Source organism: Onychostoma macrolepis, unplaced genomic scaffold, assembly GCF_012432095.1.
Source record: "Onychostoma macrolepis isolate SWU-2019 unplaced genomic scaffold, ASM1243209v1 Scaffold2, whole genome shotgun sequence".
In the NCBI taxonomy this organism is placed as follows: Eukaryota; Metazoa; Chordata; class Actinopteri; order Cypriniformes; family Cyprinidae; genus Onychostoma; species Onychostoma macrolepis.
The window spans coordinates 76208-100854 of NW_026704708.1; the positions used below are offsets into that span (position 1 = coordinate 76208).

General features: G+C 41.0%; 1 pseudogene; it reads left to right on the top strand.

The window, feature by feature from the left end:
* Positions 1 to 19022, top strand: part of LOC131535242 (NACHT, LRR and PYD domains-containing protein 3-like) — a 34689-nt pseudogene extending 15667 nt beyond the window's left edge.
* Positions 19023 to 24647: the final 5625 nt, after the last annotated feature.

Consider the following 24647-nt stretch of genomic DNA (forward strand, 5'->3'; position numbering starts at 1 on the left):
AAGCAGAGGTGCAAGTACATTTAACCACTCAGTTAAATGCACAAGCGGTCTTTGTGAGCATTTGAGTGTGCAGTTAAAAACTAGCCTAGAGTGCCATCTGCTGTTAAAAACTAAGTTCAGAATCGATTCAAGAGAGAATCGCGATGCATTTGGAAAATCACAGAATCAGTGGATTTATGGTTACACCCCTACGACCAATAAAATAGCTTCATTTTCACCCCAGCCCCACCCCTTGTTCTGCTCTCACGCATCTGCATTTACAAGTGCACAAGTGTGTTTTTGCAACAGGAATATTGCAAAAGGACTAGCAAGTCAAAGTGCTAAGATTTGAAGCTTTCTCCATCAGAGTTGTGAGTGTAAATTTCAACTTACAAATATGAATATTAATATGACAAGTTCTGAAATTCAAATCAGCTAGCTCTTGATTTATGCTACACTTTTACCTCCATATAAACTGATCCGATCTGAGAGAGTGAAGAGTGTGTCATTGTTCTCTACAGGTTGAGATATTGTGGCGTCACAGATGAAGGTTGTGCTGCTCTGGCTTCAGCTCTGAGATCAGACCCCTCACACCTTAGAGAACTGAGTCTGTCTGGGAATAAACTCGGAAATTCAGTGAATCTGCTGTCTGATGTACTACAAAATCCTCACTGTAAACTGGAGAAACTGTGGTAAGATTATATATGACACACTGTAAAGTATTTGTCAAATTAAAAACAAATCACCCAAATAAGTCAGAAAATACAATAATTCAAACAAAATGTAAAAATTAGGTATAGTTTGTGAATGGAATACTTACTATTGATTGGATGAGACAAATGTCAATCAAGATACAGAGAGTAAAATGTGTGACTGTGTTTCTTGTACATGTGTGGACTTCTGTATTCATGTTAAACCTGTTTTTTGCATTAGCAAAACCTTTAAATGGATTGTCTGTTTACACTAAGTGCTAATAGCCCGTCTTGTTAGCAAAGGCTTGACTGTTAGCAGACAAAATTACTAAAGAAACCAGTCAGATAAGTGGGAGAGTAAGGACAGTGGGCTTCTGAGGCAACCAACCTGAGTACAAATCTGCATTTCTTCTTTTTTCCCCATTGCATATTAACTCAGAAAGGTGTTTATATTAAAGAAAAATTATGAAAATATTAAAAACACGGAAATAAAGTGTATAACAGGTATTTAACAGACCTATAATTGAAATTGCATGTGGTGTCCTCACGTTGATCAGATGTTCTGGTGAATCAACCACATGCAGCTCATATTGTTCCCAAGTTCAAAACCGTGAGTCTCTTCCTGCAGCTTCAAGAATAGCTTTACTGATCAGCAGTTTCAGTGTGATTAGGAGCAGGTGAAGGGGTGGCTTTAGGAAGTAAGGACACTATAAGGCAGCATCTGTTTATGACTGATGCACTACACTGCAAAAAATGCTTTTCTTACTTAGATTTTTTGTCTTGTTTCCAGCCAAGATATCTTAAAAATTCTTAAATCAAGAAGGATTTTCAAGACAAATAAAAATGGTCTTGTTTTTAGAAAAAAAACAAGTCAAAATTAAGTGAGCTTTTGCTTGAAACAAGCAAAATAATCTGCCAATGGGGTAAGCAAAATAATCATGTTTTCTGTTTTAAATAAGATTATTTTGCTTAGAACAAGCAAAATAATCTGCCAATGGTCTAAGCAAAAACTCACGTAATTTTGACTCTAAAGTAGCCGAAAAACTCTTTTCTCTGAGTAACATTTTACCATCATCCTGTGATGACTTAGTTAATACTGTCACATAGAATTGATATTAACTCTTTCACCGCCAGCGTTTTTAAAAAGTTGCCAGCCACCGCCAGCGTTTTTGATGATTTTCACCTAAATTTGACGGCCCTCAGAATATTTTCTGCTATGAATATAAGAACATATTATATATCAAAATAAAGAACCAAGTCTCTGCTTTTAAACAAAAAAAACTATTTTATTCTATCTTCATGTGTTCATGTTTTATGACCATTTGAACACAGGTGGGTACCATCAAAATACAACATTTTGGACAAAAACTGAGAAAATGCATTTTTATCAAAGTAGTACATTTTCATGCAAAATACATTCAGATATCATATTCTTTCACCTGTAAATAATTATATGAATAATTTAAATTGCATTCAATAAACAGAACAAACAGACACACACACAGACACACACACACACACAAACATATGATTATACACACACACAGGCTACATACATACATATGCATACATATACTGTACGTGCACACACACACGTCCACACACACAAACACGTGCACACACACACATGCACACACACACACGCACACGCACACACACACACACACACACACACACACACACACACACACACACACGTGCACACACACACACACACACACAAACATATACATACATATGATTATACACACACACAGGCTACATACATACATATGCATACATATACTGTACATGCGCGCACACACACACACACACACACACACACACACACACACAATCAAGTCAAGTTGAGCTTTATTGTCATTCCGCTACATGCGGGGGCATACAGTGGAACGAAATGTCGTGCCTCACAGGACCACGGTACTACATAAATACAGGCATACAACAATGGAGTAAGACAATATAAACCTATACACAACTATCCTACTGATAGATTTTGACTATAAATATAAATATACTATCTATAAAAAAGTACCTATACAAACTAAAAAATACAAACTATACAAACTATACGAATGCTTCAGATAAATACTGTACATGTGCAAGGAGAAACATTGAGTTCAAGCAGCTGGCTGGGGAACAGTGCAGGAGGATTTGTAATGCATGAGCATGTAAACATACATATATTACTGAGTTCTTTTTGTGGAATTGTGTACACACAGCAGTGTGTGTGAAAAGTGACTAGTGCGCATAGAGGAGGAGAGTGTGCTACTACAGGTGGTTTGTACAGGCCCACTCACCTGTGTGTAGCACACTTCGAATTGCACGTTACATGTTACAGGAGGTAGGGGGTTTGTATGGGGGTTCAGAGAGGGGCGGGGTGATTTGAGTTCAGGGCTCTCACAGCCTGGGGAAAAAGCTGTTGAGCAGTCTGGCAGAGCGGGCTCTGATGCTCCGTACCGTCTTCCTGGTGGTAGGAGCTGGAAGAGACTGTGGGAGGGGTGTGAGGAGTCCTTCACGATACTGTTATCGTGAAGGACCACAGCCATATCACCCTGCAGCACAAGACCGGTTGCCCATGGAAGCTAAGCAGGGCTGAGCCTGGTCAGTACCTGGATGGGAGACCTCCTGGGAAAACTAGGTAGCTGTTGGTAGAGGTGTTAGTGAGGCCAGCAGGGGTGCTCACCCTGTGGTCTGTGTGGGTCCTAACACCCCAGTATAGTGATGGGGACACTATACTGTAAAAGAGCACCGTCTTCGGATGAGACGTTAAACCGAGGTCCTGACTCTCTGTGGTCATTAAAATCCCATGACACTCATCGTAAGAGTAGGGGTGTAACCCGGTGTCCTGGCCAAATTCCGCCACTGGCCCTTGTCAATCACGGCCTCCTAATAATCCCCATCCACTTGATTGGCTCTCGACACTCTCTCCTCTCCACCTGTAGCTGGTGTGTGGTGAGCGCACTGGCGCCGTTGTCCTGTGGCTGCCGTTGCATCATCCAAGTGGATGCTGCACACTGGTGGTGGTTGAGGAGAGACCCCCACTTGATTGTAAAGCGCTTTGGGTGTACAGCAATACACAATAAAAGCGCTATATAAATGCTTCCTTCCTTCCTTCCTTCCTGTTGGCTTTGCTGGAGCATCGTGTGAGGAAAATGTCCAGGATGGAGGGGAGAGGGGCACCGATGATCCTTGCAGCGGTGTTCACTGTCCGCTGGAGGGTCTTGCGGTCTGCTGCAGTACAGTTCCCGTACCAGACAGTGATGCAGCTGGTCAGCACACTCTCAATGGTGCCCCTGTAGAAAGTGGTGAGGATGGGTGGAGGGAGACTTGCTCTTTTCAGCCGGCGGAGGAAGTGTAGGTGCTGTTGTGCCTTCTTGGAGAGTGACATGGTGTTGGTGGTCCAGGTGAGATCCTCTGTGATGTGCACCCCCAGGAATTTAGTGCTGCTGACTCTCTCCACAGTCGAGCTGTCGATGGTCAGTGGGGGGTGATCACCGGAGTTTCTCCTGAAGTCCATCACAACCTCCTTTGTCTTACTCACATTGAGGGACAGGTTGTTAGTGCCACACCATTCAGCCAGCTGTGCCACTTCCTCTCTGTAGTGCGTTTCATCGTTGTTGCTGATGAGGCCTACCACTGTTGTGTCATCAGCGAACTTGATGATGTGGTTGAGCTGGACTTGGCAGTGCAGTCGTGGGTCAGCAGCGTGAAGAGCAGCGGGCTGAGCACACAGCCTTGTGGGGCACCTGTGTTCAGTGTGGTAGTGCTCGAGGTGTTGTGGCCGACACGGACTGACTGAGGTCTTCCGGTTAGAAAGTCCAGGATCCAATTGCAGAGGGAATTGTTAAGGCCCAGCAGGTTGAGTTTATTTATGAGCTGTTGTGGGATTATTGTGTTGAATGCTGAGCTGAAGTCAATGAACAGCATTCTAACGTAGGAGTCTTTATTTTCTAGGTGGGTAAGAGCCAGGTGGAGAGTGGAGGAAATTGCATCGTCCGTAGAGCGGTTCGGACGGTATGCAAACTGGAGCGGATCGAGTGTGTTGGGAGGCTGGTTTTGATGTTGTGCATGACTAACCTCTCAAAGCACTTCATTATGATTGAGTCAGTGCTATGGGACGGTAGTCATTTAGACAGAACACAGGTGATTTCTTTGGTACCGGTATGATTGTTGTGGATTTGAGACATGTGGGGACCACTGCCTGGCTCAGCGAGGTGTTGAAGATATCTGTTAGGACATCTGTCAGCTGTGCAGCACAGTCTTTCAGTACACGGCCAGGTATGTTGTCGGGACCCGCAGCCTTGCGTGGGTTGATCCTAGATAGGGACTTCCTTACGCCGGCTGGAGACAGACAGAGCGCCTGGTCGTTGGGAGGTGTGGGCAGTTTTGTGCAGGTGTGTCATTCTGCATTTCAAACCGTGAGTAAAAGTGGTTGAGTGTATCTGGGAGGGATGTGTCGTCATCACAGGCCTGTGGCGGGGGCTTGTAGTCTGTGATGGTCTGAATAGCTTGCCACAGGCTCCGTGTGTCACTGCTGTCTGTGAAGTGATTGTTGATTTTTGAGCATATGACCGTTTTGCATTTTGATGCTGCGGGACAGATTGGCTCTAGCTGTTTTGAGGGCTGCTTTATCTCCTGATCTGAATGCTTCATCTCTGGTCTTTAGCAGCCCACGAACCTCTGCTGTCATCCATGGCTTCTGGTTGGCGCGTGTGGTGATGGTCTTGGTGACTGTCACATCATCAGTGCACTTTTGGATGTAAGCAGTCACAGTTTCAGTGTACTCCTGCAGATCTGTGTGGTTGTTGTAGGTGGCCGCCTCTTTGAACATGTTCCAGTCTGTGTCCTGGAAGCAGTCCTGCAGTGCTGAGGTGGCATTGTTTGGCCATACCTTGATCTGTTTGTGAACCGGTTTGGCCAGTTTCAGAAGTGGTCTGTATGCTGGGATTAGCATAACAGAGATGTGGTCTGAGTACCCGAGGTGGGGGCGGGGTTCAGCTTTGTATGCGCTCTTAACTGTTGTGTAAACAAAGTCCAGTGTGTTATTTCCCCTTGTTGGAAAGTTCACATGTTGGTAGAACTTTGGCAAAACTGTCTTTAGGTTTGCGTGGTTGAAGTCACCGGCTATGATGAAAAAGCCGTCGGGGTTATTTGTTTGTTGTTCGCTGATGGCGCTGTACAGCTCATGGCGCGTCCTTTGCGTTTGCGACGGTGGGATGTATACCGCGACAATAACAATGGCCGTGAACTCCGCGGCAGATAGAACGGTCGACACTTCACAAACATAAACTCCACCAGCGATGAACAGTGTTTTGTCACTACCCCAGCATTGTTACACCATTCTTTGTTGACGTACACACAAGCCACCGCCATGAGTCTTACCAGACAGTGATGAATCTCTGTCCGCGGTAGCAAGTTAGTCCGTGCAGCTGAATGGCGGAGTCCGGGATGTTGTCGTTCAGCCATGTTTCAGTGAAAACAAACACACAACAATCCCTTGTCTCATGCTGTGTAGATCGACTGAGTTGAATTAAGTCCAGTTTGTTTTCCAGAGAGCGAACGCTTGAGAGCATGAGTGTTGGAAGAGCCGGTCTTGTGGGGTTTTCCCTCAGCCTAGCTCGTATACCTCCGCTTACCGCTTCGTCCTCTCTCACACCGCTTGCGACGCCGCCTTGTGCGGGTAGCGACAGTAGGCGAGGCCGCGGTCTCGAGGTCCGGCTTCAGCAGTAAACAGAGGCCTCGTAGCTTCTCAGTAGCCGCGAGAGTTGGTCTTTGTATGCGTTGCCGATATCCAAAAGTCTTTGGCGAACATATTTGAGTTTAGGAGTGATTTCCTTATGAACTAGCGGTAAATTTACACTATTTGGAGACGAACAGACGACATTAAAAGACAAAAAGCACCGTCTTTGGGACCTGGAGCAGCCGCTCGTCTGATCGCGCCGCCATCTTGGATCCTATCATATACATACATATGATTATACACACACAGGCTACATACATACATATACTGTACATGCAGACAGACAGATAGATAGATAGATAGATAGATAGATAGATAGATAGATAGAACACACACACACACACACCCCTATTCAGATCGACGGATCGGTTATAACTACAGATGTTTCTGTGTCTCTCTCTCTCTCACGGACTACATCGTCCCGATCAGATTCAAAATGGTCAAAGCATGATCTACATAGGCTATGATCTATATATGATCTACATTTTCTCTGACCCTCCATGTATGCCGATCGTCTTCTATTCACACCCTAAAGACCCGGAAGTCCCGTAACTCATTCAGGACATGCGCTAGGGCTTTCCTTACCGTAATACACATAGAACACGGAAAGCCGTAAAAACTCGTCAATGGCGGGGAAGCGTTGTCTCTTAATTGACGAGATATCTCGTCAATGGCATTGAAAGAGTTAATGGCATTGAAATCCTGCAGCAGAGTGATGATATCTCGGATCATTAACTAGTCTTGTGTATACTCCATATAGCAAAATCTACAAATTCAACTCAACATAAAAATATGGTAGAACCATCACTTCTACCACAAAAAGCTGTTTTGTAAATAATCTTCCTATGTCTCAATTCCTCAGCAAATCTAATAGCTCAGAAGAACTTGATGTTGTAAAAAACTATAAACTATCTGTTTTCTAACACTTTAGATGCAGTTGCTCCTTTACGCTTAAAGAAAATTAAGAAAAACCGTCTGATACCGTGGTATAATGAGCACACTTGTGCGTTAAAGAGAGCAGCCCAGAAAATGGAGCGCATGTGTAAGAAAACTGAACTAGAAGTGTTTCAGTATTGCATGGCGGGAAAGTACTTGTACTTATAGAAAAGCTCTAAAACATGCTAGATCTGCTTACTTTTCGTCTGTTTTAGAAGAAAACAAACACAACCCCAGGCATTTATTCAATACAGTGGCTAAATTAACGAAAAATAAAGCATCAACAGACACAGACATTTCCCAAAAGCACAGCAATAATGACTTTATGAACTACTTTGCTTCCAAGATTGATACTATTAGAGATAAAATTCTATTATAGGAGAGGAAGAATTGCATAAACTCGTCAAATTTAAATGATGAAGATGCAGATGACCGCCTCAGTGTTTGGCTCTCCAGTTGTTGAACTGTTTTTGTTAGTTTTTCCTGTTTTTTTGTTTCTCAAACATGATCAGTTTAACCAGGGATGAACTGCTGAACATTCAGCAGAACACACCAAACAATCTTCTACCTGATTTCGATTATTCGGATGTTTTGCTGAACATTGTAGTTGGCAGAGAAGCGGTGCTGATCAAACGCTTTAGGATGAGCAAACGTGGGAAGCAACCCGGCGCGCTCATGAAGCTCAGACAGGGCGGATTACGAACGGCACAGCTTAGCATCCATCTGGCGAATCTTCGCTCTCTACCCAACAAAACGGACAAACTTCTTCCGGTCTCCCAGATAAATAATGATTTTTCTCTGCTGCTTTGTGTTTCACGGAAACCTGGCTGAATGACACCATTCCGGACAGAGTTTTCCTCGTTCTTTCTAGTAAGTTTTTACATTCCACCGCAAGCACACGTAATCACGGCTTTACAAAAACTTGCAGTTTTCTTACAGAGCAAACAGCTCCATGGATGATGCAGTCAACATGGGACTGCACTTCATCCTGCAGCATCTGGACAAATCAGGGACTTATGTGAGGATCCTGTTTGTGGACTTCAGTTCGGCCTTCATCCCAACACTCCTCCAGACCAAACTAGCCCAGCTCTCTGTCCCTAGCTCTATCTGTCAGTGGATTACCAGCTTTCTGACAGATAGGCAGCAGCTAGTGAAACTGGGGAAATTCATGTCAAACAGCTGCCCCACCAGCACTTGTGCCCCTCAGGGATGTGTTCTATCCCCACTGCTCTTCTCCCTGTACACCAATATTTATTTATATATATATACAGGTGCATCTCAATAAATTAGAATGTCGTGGAAAAGTTCATTTATTTCAGTAATTCAACTCAAATTGTGAAACTCGTGTATTAAATAAATTCAATGCACACAGACTGAAGTAGTTTAAGTCTTTGGCTCTTTTAATTGTGATGATTTTGGCTCACATTTAACAAAAATCCATCAATTCACTATCTCAACAAATTAGAATATGGTGACATGCCAATCAGCTAATCAACTCAAAACACCTGCAAAGGCTTCCTGAGCCTTCAAAATGGTCTCTCAGTTTGGTTCACTAGGGCTACACAATCATAGGGAAGACTGCTGATCTGACAGTTGTCCAGAAGACAATCATTGACATTCTTCACAAGGAGGGTAAGCCACAAACATCCATTGCTAAAGAAGCTGGCTGTTCACAGAGTGCTGTATCCAGGCATGTTAACAGAAAGTTGAGTGGAAGGAAAAAGTGTGGAAGAAAAATATTCACAACCAACCAAGAGAACCGCAGCCTTATGAGGATTGTCAAGCAAAATCGATTCAAGAATTTGGGTGAACTTCACAAGGAATGGACTGAGGCTGGGGTCAAGGCATCAAGAGCCACCACACACAGACGTGTCAAGGAATTTGGCTACAGTTGTCGTATTCCTCTTAAGCCACTCCTGAACCACAGACAATGTCAGAGGCGTCTTACCTGGGCTAAGGAGAAGAAGAACTGGACTGTTGCCCAGTGGTCCAAAGTCCTCTTTTCAGATGAGAGCAAGTTTTGTATTTCATTTGGAAACCAAGGTCCTAGAGTCTGGAGGAAGGGTGGAAAAGCTCATAGCCCAAGTTGCTTGAAGTCCAGTGTTAAGTTCAAGTCAAGTCAAGTCAAGTTGAGCTTTATTGTCATTCCGCTACATGCGGGGGCATACAGTGGAACGAAATGTCGTGCCTCACAGGACCACGGTGCTACATAAATACAGGCATACAACAAAGGAGTAAGACAATATAAACCTATACACAGCTATCCTACTGATAGATTTTGACTATAAATATACTATCTATAAAAAGTACCTATACAAACTAAAAAATACAAACTATACAAACTATACGAATGCTTCAGATAAATACTGTACATGTGCAAGGAGAAGCATTGAGTTCAAGCAGCTGGCTAGGAACAGTGCAGGATGATTTGTAGTGCATGAGCATGTAAACATACATATATTACTGAGTTCTTTTGTGGGATTTGTGTACACACAGCAGTGTGTGTGAAAGTGACTAGTGCGATAGAGGAGGAGAGTGAGCTACTACAGGTGGTTTGTACAGGCCCACTCACCTGTGTGTAGCACACTTCGAATTGCACGTTACGTGTTACAGGAGGTAGGGGATTGTATGGGGGTTCAGAGAGGCGGGGTGATTTGAGTTCAGGGCTCTCACAGCCTGGGGAAAAAGCTGTTGAGCAGTCTGGCAGAGCGGGCTCTGATGCTCGGCACCGTCTTCCTGATGGTAAGAGCTGGAAGAGACTGTGGGAGGGATGCGTTGAGTCCTTCACGATGCTATTGGCTTTGCTGGAGCATCGTGTGAGGAAAATATCCAGGATGGAGGGGAGAGGGGCACCGATGATCCTTGCAGCTGTGTTCACTGTCCGCTGGAGGGTCTTGCGGTCTGCTGCAGTACAGTTCCCGTACCAGACAGTGATGCAGCTGGTCAGCACATTCTCAATGGTGCCCCTGTAGAAAGTGGTGAGGATGGGTGGAGGGAGACTTGCTCTTTTCAGCCGGCGGAGAAAGTGTAGGCGCTGTTGTGCCTTCTTGGAGAGTGACATGGTGTTGGTGGTCCAGGTGAGATCCTCTGTGATGTGCACCCCAGGAATTTAGTGCTGCTGACTCTCCACAGTCGAGCTGTCGATGGTCAGTGGGGGGTGATCGACGGAGTTTCTCCTGAAGTCCATCACAACCTCCTTTGTCTTACTCACATTGAGGGACAGGTTGTTAGTGCCACACCATTCAGCCAGCTGTGCCACTTCCTCTCTGTAGTGCGTTTCATCGTTGTTGCTGATGAGACCTACCACTGTTGTGTCGTCAGCAAACTTGATGATGTGGTTGGAGCTGGACTTGGCAGTGCAGTCGTGGGTCAGCAGCGTGAAGAGCAGCGGGCTGAGCACACAGCCTTGTGGGGCACCTGTGTTCAGTGTGGTAGTGCTCGAGGTGTTGTGGCCGACACGGATTGACTGAGGTCTTCCGGTTAGAAAGTCCAGGATCCAATTGCAGAGGGAATTGTTAAGGCCCAGCAGGTTGAGTTTATTTATGAGCTGTTGTGGGATTATTGTGTTGAATGCTGAGCTGAAGTCGATGAACAGCATTCTAACGTAGGAGTCTTTATTTTCTAGGTGGGTAAGAGCTAGGTGGAGGGTGGAGGAAATTGCATCGTCCGTAGAGCGGTTCGGACGGTATGCAAACTGGAGCGGGTCGAGTGTGTTGGGGAGGCTGGTTTTGATGTTGTGCATGACTAACCTCTCAAAGCACTTCATTATGATTGGAGTCAGTGCTATGGGAGTTTCCACAGTCTGTGATGATTTGGGGTGCAATGTCATCTGCTGGTGTTGGTCCATTGTGTTTTTTGAAAACCAAAGTCACTGCACCCGTTTACCAAGAAATTTTGGAGCACTTCATGCTTCCTTCTGCTGAGCAGCTTTTTAAAGATGCTGATTTCATTTTCCAGAAGGGTTTGGCACCTGCCCACACTGCCAAAAGCACCAAAAGTTGGTTAAATGACCATGGTGTTGGTGTGCTTGACTGGCCAGCAAACTCACCAGACCTGAACCCCATAGAGAATCTATGGGGTATTGTCAAGACGAAAATAAGAAAAAAGAGACCAAGAAATGCAGATGAGCTGAAGGCCATTGTCAAAGAAACCTGGGCTTCCATATCACCTCAGCAGTGCCACAAACTGATCACCTTCATGCCACGCCGAATTGAGGCAGTAATCAAAGCAAAAGGAGCCCCTACCAAGTATTGAGTACATATACAGTAAATGAACATACTTTCCAGAAGGCCAACAATTCACTAAAACATTTTTTTTATTGGTCTTATAAAGTATTCTAATTTGTTGAGATTTTTGTCTAATTTGGTGGGGTTTTGTTAAATGTGAGCCAAAATCATCACAATTAAAAGAGCCAAAGACTTAAACTACTTCAGTCTGTGTGCATTGAATTTATTTAATACACGAGTTTCACAATTTGAGTTGAATTACTGAAAGAAATGAAGTTTTCCACGACATTCTAATTTATTGAGATGTACATATGTGTATTTTATTCACATCTTCTTTTTTATTGTATGTTGTTGTCGTCTCTTTGTACTGGAAGCTTGTGACACTAAAACAAATTCCTTGTATGTGCAAATATTCTTGGCAATAAAGTTCTTACTGATTCTGATAATAATAAGAACTATTATTCTATAACTCAGCACCAATAATTGAGCAGCAAATCAGCATATTACAATTATTTCTGAAGGATCATGTGACACTGAAGACTGGCGTAATGAATAATGATGCTGAAAATTCAGCGTTGATCACAGCAATCAATTACATTTTAACAATTATTGACATTAAAAATTGCTATTTCACATTGTAATATTTCACAATATTATTGTTACTGTAATAATAATAAATGTAGTCTTCGGTAAAAACAAGTAAAAAATTGTTTCCAAACTTTTAACAAGGACTGCACATTTTAGTACAGATCTAAATAACTCAGCGATGTAGTGACTTCATCACTACACATTTTGCATAGAAATACAGTGCAGTAAAAAATATTATTTTTCTCTCTTCAGTGAGATCTTTTTTTTTTTTTTGTGCTCTGACATTTTAAATCTCAGTCCAATTATCCATCACACATTGATTTGTACTTTCTCTTTACTAATGGATTCACAGCTAAACTGATCTGATCTGAGAGAGTGAAGAGTGTGTCATTGTTCTCTACAGGTTGAGATATTGTGGCGTCACAGATGAAGGTTGTGCTGCTCTGGCTTCAGCTCTGAGATCAAACCCCTCACACCTGAGAGAATTGTATCTTTCTGAGAATAAAATAGGAGATTTGGGTGTGAAGCTTCTCTGTTCTGGACTGGAGGATCCTCACTGTAAACTGGAGATACTGTGGTAAGATCATCTCTCTGATAGTCTCATGTCTGTGTCCTGTAATGTAAATTCTAAGACTAAAGCTTGTAAAATAAATGTTCATTAAACACACTAAATTTTAGCCCAAATGACACTGATGACTGAACATGAAGTTCATTTAATTAATCTTCATCACATCACATGACCTGCTGCTCCTGTTTTTGATCCACCAAACATTTACTGGAGCTTCGGTTGCTTCTGCTAGTTTTATTAATACTCCTTCACCTGCCCATCTGTGTAAAAGTTTATTTTCCTCTTTTTTTCCACTTTTATGGGATTTTGAAATCCCATGAGCTCACTGTGTTCTCACAGATGTCATAAAAATTTAACCCAAATGTTCACGTACTAATGTGTGATTTAGTGATATCTGTTCAGTTTATAAGCTGCCAAACATGACGCAATGATGTTTGATCACAAGAGTTAATAAATGAGATACAGTGGGGAACACATGGCTCCTGTGAAGCAAATGTTTTCCTTTGTTTATTAGAGGAGCAAGTGACCGTTTCTCCAGACAGATCCGTCCTTATACCACTATGAAACAATATCTCACATTCAGCTCTGTTTCTGTTCAGTCCTGAAGCACATGACAGTTTCAAACAGCACCATTGAGCATCAACATACATATATCTCATTCTATCAGCAGCAGTTTGTGGCAATGCTTGTCATCACAGATAGTAGACAAACCAGAATGAACTTTTTTTACTGCTACGGGTGCTGTTGCCACCACATCTGCAAACTAATTTGCAGCCTTTGACCGCTGAGTGGTGCTTTAACCACAAGTTATCAAGGAAACGCATCAAAGCACATTTTCACAAATAATGTTAATAAATGTTACATTTGACGAGCCTGTGCTTATATTTAAGCTAAGCTACACAGTACTACACCATATTTTAGATTTGAAACATTTAACAGGTGTGCAGTATTATTAATATAATGTGAATAATGTGTTATATTACCTTAAAGAAATGGTGGTTTACTTTGCATCGGAGCATTAAAAGTGGTAGCCTATCAGTAGGCTACAAACATGGATTTATAAGCTAAATGTCAATATTCTCACATTACTTAATATTTGTCACAAATACATTTTTAATTTATATTTGAAAATTCCTTTAATAAAACAGCATGTCATGCACATGCTTTATTTGTTAACTGTCCTTTATTTTGACAGAGAACTACATGGGAAAAATACATCGGTCCACGAATTTAGAAATTGTTGCATATTTTTATGATTATAAAAATAAGAATTCTTTCATTTTATTTTAGTAAAATGTGAGGCACAATTTCATTCCCATTATTTACACACACGATGTAAAAAGGAGCTTCATTCATTGACAACTTTAGTGATTTTAAAAGGTGCCTACTTTACTCACTTTCATACAGTCCATTTACAATTTATGTAAAATAAAATAAAAATTGCAGCCGCATTTAAATGCAGTTGATCCGTTAAATTATCTCGCACAATATTTGATTTGGTGATAACCATATCAACAATAATATCAAATTTCAACATAAATATAAATATAAATATAAAACATAAATGGATAAATAAATGTAATGATTATAGAAATAGGCTATTTATCTCTATATTAATGTGAGGATGCTGCTTTTGTTATATAAATTACTAATGACTAAAACTACAATACAATGTTTGTATTTTTTTTAATATAGTAGGCTATTAATGTTTTTAAGAATAATAATGAAACTAAAAATTATTACATGAAGTCTTGGGACAGTTTCTTACTACTGCAATACATTTTTGTATTGCCAAAAGAACTGCATTGCCGTATACAATTAAAACAGTGTAAAATTTAGAGGTTGGGGGGGGGGGGGGGCAAACTGTAAGCAAAAGCCCAGATAGTAAGATCAGATTTCAGACTACCACTTTAGACTCACCGTCGGACCACCATCATATCTCTTGAGACAATACTTTTCTGTTTCGCTGGCTTCATCTTTCTGGTTGTGCCAGGCAGACTAAAACAAACTTTGTTGCAGCTGAGACAGGCACATGTAAGACTGCTAAATGCCCTGCCTGTTTAGGACTGCTAGCACCATTACAAGACAACGTACCAGTAGGACAATCTCTGGATGTACCGTTCACTGTCAAATAGGTATAGGCTACATACGTGTAGGCTATCACCAAATGTAATCAAAATTTATTTTCTCCTTGTCACTAAAAGATGTCTGAAATAAACATTTTAAAATGTCAATACAAATTATAGACACTTGAACTACAATTCAGATTGCGTCATTGTTCTCTACAGGTTGAGGGATTGTGGCGTCACAGATGAAGGTTGTGCTGCTCTGGCTTCAGCTCTGAGATCAAACCCCTCACACCTGAGAGAACTGGTTCTATCTGAGAATAAATTAGGAAAATCAGAAGTGAAGTTACTCTCTGATCGGAAGTATGATCCACATTATAAACTGGAGACATTAGACTATTGTGAGTATGTTATTATTTAAATATTATAAAATGGCCCATGTTTAGTAACAGGCCTGTCATGTGTGTAATTTGAGAATATAACATTTACATTTAGTCATTTTGCAGACGCTTTTATCCAAAGCGACTTACAATTGGGGAATACATAAAGCGATTCATCTTGAAGAGGCAATCAGACAGACAAAGTGCTTATAACACCAAGTCTCAGGCATTGTTCGAATAAGTACAAGCTAGCAAGGGAAGGAATAAATAAAGAGAAATAGTGTTGTTGTTTTTTTTTTTTTTTTTAAGTTTAGGATGAAGTTAAGTAGTGTCGAAAGAGATGAGTTTTCAATTGTTGCTTGAAGATTGACAGGGATCCAGAACTCCGGATAGGGTTGGGAAGATCATTCCACCAGCTAGGAATGGTGAACGAGAATGTTCTGGAGAGTGATTTTGAGCCTCTCTGTGATCGTACCATGAGGCGTCGCTCACTAGCAGATCTCAGACTTCTGGAGGGGATATAGATTCTTAATAGTGAGTGCAAGTAGGCGGGTGCTGAGCCTGTGGTTGTTCTATATGCAAGCATCAGTGTCTTGAACTTGATGCGAGATGCGACTGGTAGCCAGTGCAAGGAGAAAAAGAGAGGTGTAACATGGGCTCTTTTGGGCTCGTTGAAGACCAGTCGTGCCGCTGCATTCTGAATAACAAAATAACTCAAAATAACTCAAATATAATAAAATACCTAACTACATAATACTACTATTGTTAGAAATTGCAACAAAATTAAAATAGAAATATAAACTTTTGAACTGCGGGTTTCGTCTGGTCAGAGGAGAACTGACCCCCGACTGAGCCTGGTTTCTCCCAAGGTTTTTTTTTCTCCATTCTGTCTCAGAGGGAGTTTTGGTTCCTTGCCGCTGTCGCCTCTGGCTTGCTCAGTCGGGGACACTTAATTTCTAGCGATTATCGCCGATTTGATTGCACAGATACTATTTAAACTAAACTGAGCTAGACAATGACATCTCTGAATTCAATAATGAAATGCCTTTAACTGAAAATTGAGTGTTTAATCTTATCATTATACATTACTGACACTCTATCCTCCAATTTGATACTGTTAAGTGCTTTGACACAATCTGTATTGTAAAAGCGCTATATAAATAAAGGTGACTTGACTTGAATCATTTGTAGAGGTTTGATTGTGTTTGATGGAAGTCCAGCCAGAAGAGCATTGCAGTAGTCCAGCCTAGAAGTGACAACGGCCTGGACAAGAAGTTGTGCAGCATGCTCTGTCAGAAAGGGCCTGATCTTTCTGATGTTGTGAAGTACAAACCTGCAAGATCGAGCAGTCTTTGCAATGTGGTCTTTGAAGGTCAGCTGGTCATCAAAGATTACACCAAGATTTCTGACCGAAGTTGATGGGGTAACTGTTGATGAACCTAACTGCATCGTGAAGTCATGCTGTAGAGTTGGAGTGGCAGGGAATCCAAGAAGCTCAGTCTTTGCCAGGTTGAGCTGTAGTTGATGTTCTTTCATCCATGCCGAGATGTCCGCCAGGCAGCCCGAGATCCATGCAGCTACCATTGGATCATCTGGTTGAAAAGAGAGCTAGAGCTGTGTGTCATCAGCATAGCAATGGTAGGAGAATCCATGTGCCTGTATGATGGGACCCAGTGATGTAGTGTATGTGGAGAAGAGGAGGGGTCCAAGAACCGATCTCTGAGGAACTCCAGTGACCAGTTGATGTGCTTTGGATACCTCCCCTCCCCAGGACACCCTAAAAGACCTACCAGTGAGATAGGATTCAAGCCAGCGAAGTGGAATCCCAGTGATGCCCAGTGATGAGAGGGTGGACAGGAGTATCTGATGATTGACAGTGTCAAAAGCGGCAGATAGATCCAGCAGAATGAGGACTGATGATTTGGAATCGGCTTTTGCAATTCGCAGGGCTTCAGTGACCGAGAGAAGCGCAGTCTCAGTTGAATGGCCACTCCTGAAACCTGACTGTTTAGCGTCCAGTTTGTTGTTCTGTGAAAGAAACAATGAGACCTGGTTGAAGACAACTCGTTTGAGTGTTTTCGCTATGAATGGAAGGAGAGAGACAGGTCTGTAGTTTTGTATAAGAGAAGTGTTTGATGTAGGTTTTTTGAGCAGTGGGGTTACCTGAGCCTGTTTGAATGCAGTGGGGAAGATGCCTGTGAGGAGGGATGTGTTGATGTGTGTGAGCGCTGGTAAGAGTGTGGGTGAGATTGCTTGGAGAAGGTGTGGTGTGAGGGGATTGGGTCAAGAGGACATGTTGTAGGATGGTTGGAGAGGAGAAGTTTGGATACTTCAGCCTCAGTGAGGGGACAGAAGGAGAAGATGGGAGTTTTAGCAGTGGATGTCGTTGGTTGGGGGTCCTGTGTGTGTGTGGAGGTGAGAACTGACTACTGATCGATCTAGTTTTGTCTGTGAAAAAAGTGGCAAAGTCATCAGCTGTAATAGAAGTGGTGGGAGGTGGTGGAGGGTGACAGAGGAGAGAATTAAATGTTCTGAAGAGATTACGCATGTCTGAAGCGCTGTTGATCTTTTTATGGAAATGTAAGAATTTGGCAGTGTGGACTTCAGCAGAGAAAGATGAGAGCAAAGACTGATAACTACTAAGGTCCGACGGATCGTTTGATTTGCGCCATTTTCTCTCTGCCGCTCTGAGTTTAGTCCAACCAGGGGATAGAAGCGGCAGCCTGTGCTGGCCTAGAGGAGAGAGGACAAATGTTGTCTAGACAAGAGGTTAAGGTAGAGCATAAAGTGTCAGTAGCTGCATTCACATCCAGAGGTGAGGGAAGAGAGGAGGATACTACAGAGGAAAGATGGGAGAGAGAAGGGGAGCGTAGGTTTCATTTAAAAGTAACTGGTATTGGGGTTGGTGGCACACGGGTAGCAACATGTAAAGTAAATGTAATGAAGAAATGGTCAGAGATATGTAGAGGTTGAACCACAATGTTATCTGCAGTACATTATAAGATAATACTTCAACTCCACTTTAGTCTTTGTACTTTAAATTGTGGTTAATTCTGTGATGATCTATGCATAGAATATTTTCATCTCTTCCAGTGTGTCTGTGTGTAAATGATAAAGAGTGAGTTGTTGATCATTCACTGTTATTAATCTATGATCAGTTGTTCATTCATATCTCTGGCTGTAATATGAATATGCAGTTTTTTCTGAAATGGATCTGCTGATGTGATGTTACAGCAGTAATATCTCATACTCATATCTGACTGTCTGTGTGTTTTATTGTAGGACTCTCAGTATTTAGACGTCAGTCCAGTTTCCTCAGGATCAGCTGATGCTGAATAAGGAGCCACTACAGAGACGTCACAGTCACACAATCAACAGAGAATGAAGACACAGAGACACACAGCATCATACTGTCATATGTGTCGTCTTTCACCGTCTTGTTTTATAGGTAATGGCCCATGAAATTGAGTGCAGAATCAATTTGGATTCACTAGATATTGTCTACAATGTAGATTGGGGTGTCAAACATGCGGCCCACAAAGATGTGTTCTCTCCCCACTGCTCTTCTCCCTATACACCAATGACTGCACCTCTAAAGACCCCTCTGTCAAGCTCCTGAAGTTCACAGATTAAGTTAAGTCAGTTAACACCATAATTTATCAGTATGACACCAAACTTATCAGCCTCGTCCAGGACGATGACGAGTCGGCTTACAGACAGGAGGTTAAAGAGCTGACTGTTTGGTGCAGTTACAACAGTATAAATTGAGATTTATACATCATCTGAAAGCTGAATAAATAAGCTTTCCATTGATGTGTGGATTGTTAGGATAGGACAATATTTGGCCGAGAAAATCATCCAAATGAAGCTCTTAGCAATGCATATTACTATACATGATCTTTACTTAATATTCTAATGATTTTTGGCATAAAAGAAAAATGGATAATTTTGACCCATACAATGTGTTTTTGGCTATTGCTATAAATATAGACTGGTTTTGTGGTCCAGGGTCACAAGTATTTTTTTGTATATTGTTATTTTCTATTTACTTATTCTGTTTTTATTCTTTTTATTATCTGTGTCTTGTCATGTCACTGTCATTCTGTTTGTGCTGTGGAAGCTTCTGTCACCAAAACAAATTCCTCGTATGTGTAAACATACCTTGCAATAAAACTCTTTCTGATTCTTTTAATACAATAGCATGTCAGAAACAATAACATGTTTGCATGTTTCCCTATTATTGCACTTCTTCTCTGGCTTAATAACTGTCCTGCCTTTGAGAAAATCTTTCTGCAGGTACAGATGATGCAATGACTCTGGTGACTCTTGGAGAGACAAAATAAAATTGACTTGTTCTACTGACACATCTGGACTGGACTTATAAGAACATTATAGGTACTGACAGCAAGACCATAAAAGGTTTCAATACCTCTGAAATGACGTTGGCATTGTGCTGACAGCTCAGCAGATAGCTTGTTACCTTGGCGCTGATAAGATACATTTGAAGTGGCACCAGGGGAATCCATTAAGAGCTATAATGGAGTATTTTACTACCACATGTAGGGTGTGTGCAAAACACAGATAATGTGCCCAACCTGCTTTGCGCACAGCAGCAACCATATTGGCACCATTGTCTGTTATTACAGCCTGAACTTTGTCTGTCATGCCCCATTCATCAGTGACTCTTTTAATTGTGAGCAAATGTTGTCAGCGCTGTGTTGTCCTGAAAAACTACAGGTTTCTAGGACATAAGCTTGCATTTGCCAGTTCTCATCAATAATATGGCATGAGACAGTTAAATAAGCCTCTGTGCCTCTTGATGTCCACATGTCTGTTCTAAGTACAGCACTGTTTACACCATCTGGAGATTTTTTTCACTTTTGAACGGTACACTTCATATGTTGCTGGTATTTTCCCTTCCATTATTATTATTATTTTTTTCTACTTGGAATCCTTTAACATAGATTGAGTGTCCTGACAAAATTCCTAAAACCCATTTTTCTAAAAATCCTAAATCCCTGAAACCAAAATTCCTAATATCCATAGCTCTTGGGGAATCACCTAGGTGAAATAGCAAAATAATTAAGTCTAGCATAAAGCCTATCTTGCCTATGTAGCCAAAATATAGGAACACAAAAGGGATATTCAGCCATTTTCATATTTCAGGTTTAAGGTATATATTTTTCAATTCAAGTAAAATAATTCATATAAATAGCAGGTTTCAATGTGCTGAATAAATATAGTCTATATTTAATCAGTCTGCTGATTAAAGTAACAACTATGATGACCAATTACACCTTTTTTTTTTTTTTTTTTTTTTTTACAAATTAGCAGTAACTAATGCTGAAGCTCCTATATAACTAAAATATTAATTTCACCACTATGGTGATATTCATTGCCTCTCTGAAAGGACTCGGCCAGTGACTTCTGTCTCAATGCTGGCACTGCTGGGGGTCTGTCTGAAGGATTTGCCTCCTCTCTCTCTCTGTTTGTCTTGGAGCTCAGCGTTCTCTTTTTCGTGTTGTTTTATGCGTTTGTGGTGTTGCCACAGTAGCAAATAGACTTTCTACACATATCGCAGTTTGCAATGTTTTCATTCACTGCTGTAAAATAACTCCACATGATGCTCCTCTTTCTTTCTTTGTCATCTCTCATTCAGAGCAGACAAAAAGTACTTGCGTTCGGTGCCACTGAATCACGTGATGACAGAACAATTAAACACAGCAGAACAGGGGAGGAGCAACGTGCATAGATTAAGTTTGGTGTACCTACAGTATAGTTTTATGATTAGTGTACAGTGAAATCTGTGAAATGTAGATCTTCAAATATTTCATTTTTATAGCCCCTTAATTCTTTCCCTGCCAAACATGGATGGAAGGGATCTACTGCATCTATGCTTTGATCATCGTACTGAGTATGATCCAGATGTAGTATTTGATAAAAATGTGATTTTTCTCAGCTTTTTGCTTAATTTTTTTATTTTTTTAATGAAACTTACCTACATTCATGTGTTGATTAAAAAATGCATAGTAGACCATAGATAGATAAATAGATGCCTCATCAGCGTCTGTTTCTATGGGCCGCGATACGTAAGCCATCTGCCATTTTTGGAACGGTCTGCAAACCTTTGAGCGCGTTGATTGTGTGCGTCTACAACAGCAGGTTATACGCCTGTATATCTTTGAATTTTCATCGATTACAGGTGCATCTCAAAAAAAATTGAATATTGTGAAAAAGTTCATTATTTTTTGTAACTTATTTCAAACAGTGAAACTTTCAGATATTCTAGATTCATTACATGTAGAGTAAAACATTTCAAATTTTTTTGTTTTAATTTTGATGATTAGTCAAAAATCCAGTATCTCAAAATATTAGAATATTTCCTAAGATCAATCAAAAAAGGATTTGCAAAACAGAAAAGTTCAAGTTCTTTAAAGTATGTTGATTTATGCTTTCAATACTTGGCTCCTTTAGCACAAATTCCAGCATCATGGAAGTGGCATGGAAGCGATCAGCCTATGGCACTGCTGAGGCACTATATGCTTCAGATAAAGTTTTGAGCCGCATATATATTCACATTCATTTGAAATTGACATCCTATGACATGCAATTTGTCTAAATATAAAATGTTGAATACAAGTCTACACTTACACCACATATATTATGATCTCACAGCTTATGAAAGTAAACATGTTTAGAGGGCTATTTCTGACTTCTCGTTTAAACAGTAAGAGGGAGTGATTTCTTTTGAAGTCAGTTGCCTTTTGACAACTGCGTGTTGATGTAACCTGTTTAATCAAACCTTAACTTTCAGTGAAGATTTAAGTTGGATTTTCCTGAAAAAAAAAAAAAAAAAAAAACATTGACATTCATTTCAGTTAGATTGCTAATCATGCACATGGGCCATTGGTGCTTGGACCCTGATGATTGCTGCTTGTGGTTATATTTTGTTTTTAATTGTAGTATAGATGTTGTATAGATGATATTCTATAGATTGAGTATAGATGATTGAATGCTTGTTTGCTTTGGTGTTTCCACCCTAAAAATAATTTTCTAGATGCACCCCTGCTGTCCTGCCCTCCTTCTCTGTCTACCTCCCGTCTGGCTTTGTCCACCTGATCTGTGCCTCGGGTCTGCCTGGGATCATGAGGTTTCTTCTCCCTTCTCCAGGTTTGGTTCGGTTGGATTTGCCTACTGGATCTCCCTCCCGCCTGCCTCTGGTCCTCTTAGCTTGCTTGTTCACTTCAGTTTGTTGTCTCTGTCACTGTGAGATTTTCCAGTGGTCTGGTCTACTTCCCTCTCATTCTCTGGCACTAACTGGTTTTGACCCCAGTCTGTCCTGACTTCGACAGCAGCTGCACCTTTGTGGTTTTGCCTCACAGATTTTTCCTGCCTATCTGTGACTGTTGTCTGGCAATGGATTAATTGTTTTGACCATTTTGGGCTGTTTTTTGCAGAGTCTGTTTTTTTTATCTAATAGCGCTTTTCCACTGCATGGTACGGTTCAGTGCGGCTCACTTTTGGGGGGTTTTCCACTGGGTACAGTACCTGGTACCTGGTACTTTTTTTAGTACCACCTCGGCCGAGGTTCCAAGCGAAACCGTACCATTACCAAAACGTGACGTGTGAACTCTGCTGATCACTGATTGGCCGGAGAAAATCGACAACACAACAGACCCGCTAGATTTAAATCAGCACAGACAGTGAAGGATCGAACGTGACTGTTTTGAATGAGTGCACCTTTCTTTTAATAACCAAAAAATGGCTGTTTCGTTGTCTGTTGAGGAAGTACAGACTGTCCTCTCATTGATAGCTGAGGAGCAGATCCAGCGAGAGCGTGATGGAGCGACGCGGAATTAAAATGTTTTTCAGGAGTCACGGCAGTAGAGGCGGTGCAGTGTATAAGGACACGTGAATAATCCCGCCCACTCTAAAGCAGTACTAAACTGCACTGGAAACTTATGTCAATTTTCTTAGTGGTTTGGTCGCTTGAGTTACATAGGGGTTTTGTTCTCACAAAATTCCTTTATATTTTATGTCTATAACCTTTTCAAGAGAGTGGAACTTTTAACAACCTCAGACTTTACTGAATGTGCGGCTTTGAGCTTGATGGTGAGATATGTTTCAGTTGTATGGTCTGCTGATACAACTCTTTAAATTCGTGTTGGATGGTGAAAAATCCACATTCTGTGCATCTAAAGTATTAGACAAGCCCTTAAAAAAGAACACGAAGCCACGATACTCGTACTAAGACCGGCGGAAAATGAAAAGTTGCGATTTTTAGGCTGATATGATTAAGAATGATTAAGAATGATTAAGGGGGGGGGGGCACAATATTATTAACTCATCATTAACTTAACATTAATTCATGACTTGTTAATGTATCATAATGCCATGATTTTACTTGGGGGGGCACAATATTATTAACTCATCATTAATTACTTATAACTTAACATGAATTCATGAGTTGTCAATGTATCATGTCATGACTTGTCTTGGAGGGGCACATCTTTAAAAAGTTAACAATTACACGTTTTATACATATTCAGTTCATCTAAATCAGATATTTGGTGTTTTTTGGTGATTTGTAAAAAAGTGGAAGAGCAGAGGTCATGTGGCTGCATTTGGATGGAGAAGGAACTGAACGGTAGGAGGAAGGTTAACATTTTGAAGGAGCAATAGTGGCCCAAAAGAAGAGCAAGAACACAAGACAAACGTCTGATTTCAGTGCATTATTATGATATAAAGACAGTAAACCAATCCATAACATAACCATCATCTCTATGCTAACACTGATTTTAATTTGGAAAATTGCATCTGCTTAATGAATACATTATTGTAGGAGGGCAGCAGTGGAATCACTCAAAACAGGATGAGATGAAGTTGATTTTAATTATGAATGCATCATTGTGCGTTGGATGAGTTAGGTTAAATGTAAATATTGCAAGAAATCCACTGTCATTCACTGATGTTTGTGACATAGCTGCAGGTGGAAAATTGATAAACAATTTCGCAGTGTGCCATTTTCATGAATCTTTCTTCTAGAGCATGTTTGATTTAGTTTACCCCAAAGTGTTAATTAATACATTAACTAACATGCAGGAACTAACATGTAATTAAGGTGGTGTTATTCATGCGGTAATTCATATGACTCATGTCGTAGTTAAGTTAGTTCTTCATTAGTTCTTGATTAATACATGTCTTAACTCTTCATTAGTTCATAGTCAAGTAATTATTAATTAAGGTATTAGTACATGATAATTCATGTACTGTTATTGTAAAGTGTTACCGAGAAGTGTGACATAATATACCTCTGTAAATAAATACTATTTAAATTTATGTCTTGCACACTTTAATCCCCTTTGTATGTAACATATACGCTCGCTTCGAACTGGAATCATGGTGAGGACTGAGATTGGGAACCGCTGTTGTAGCCTATTGTAGTAATGTTGTCTCTCTTATTCGGTCT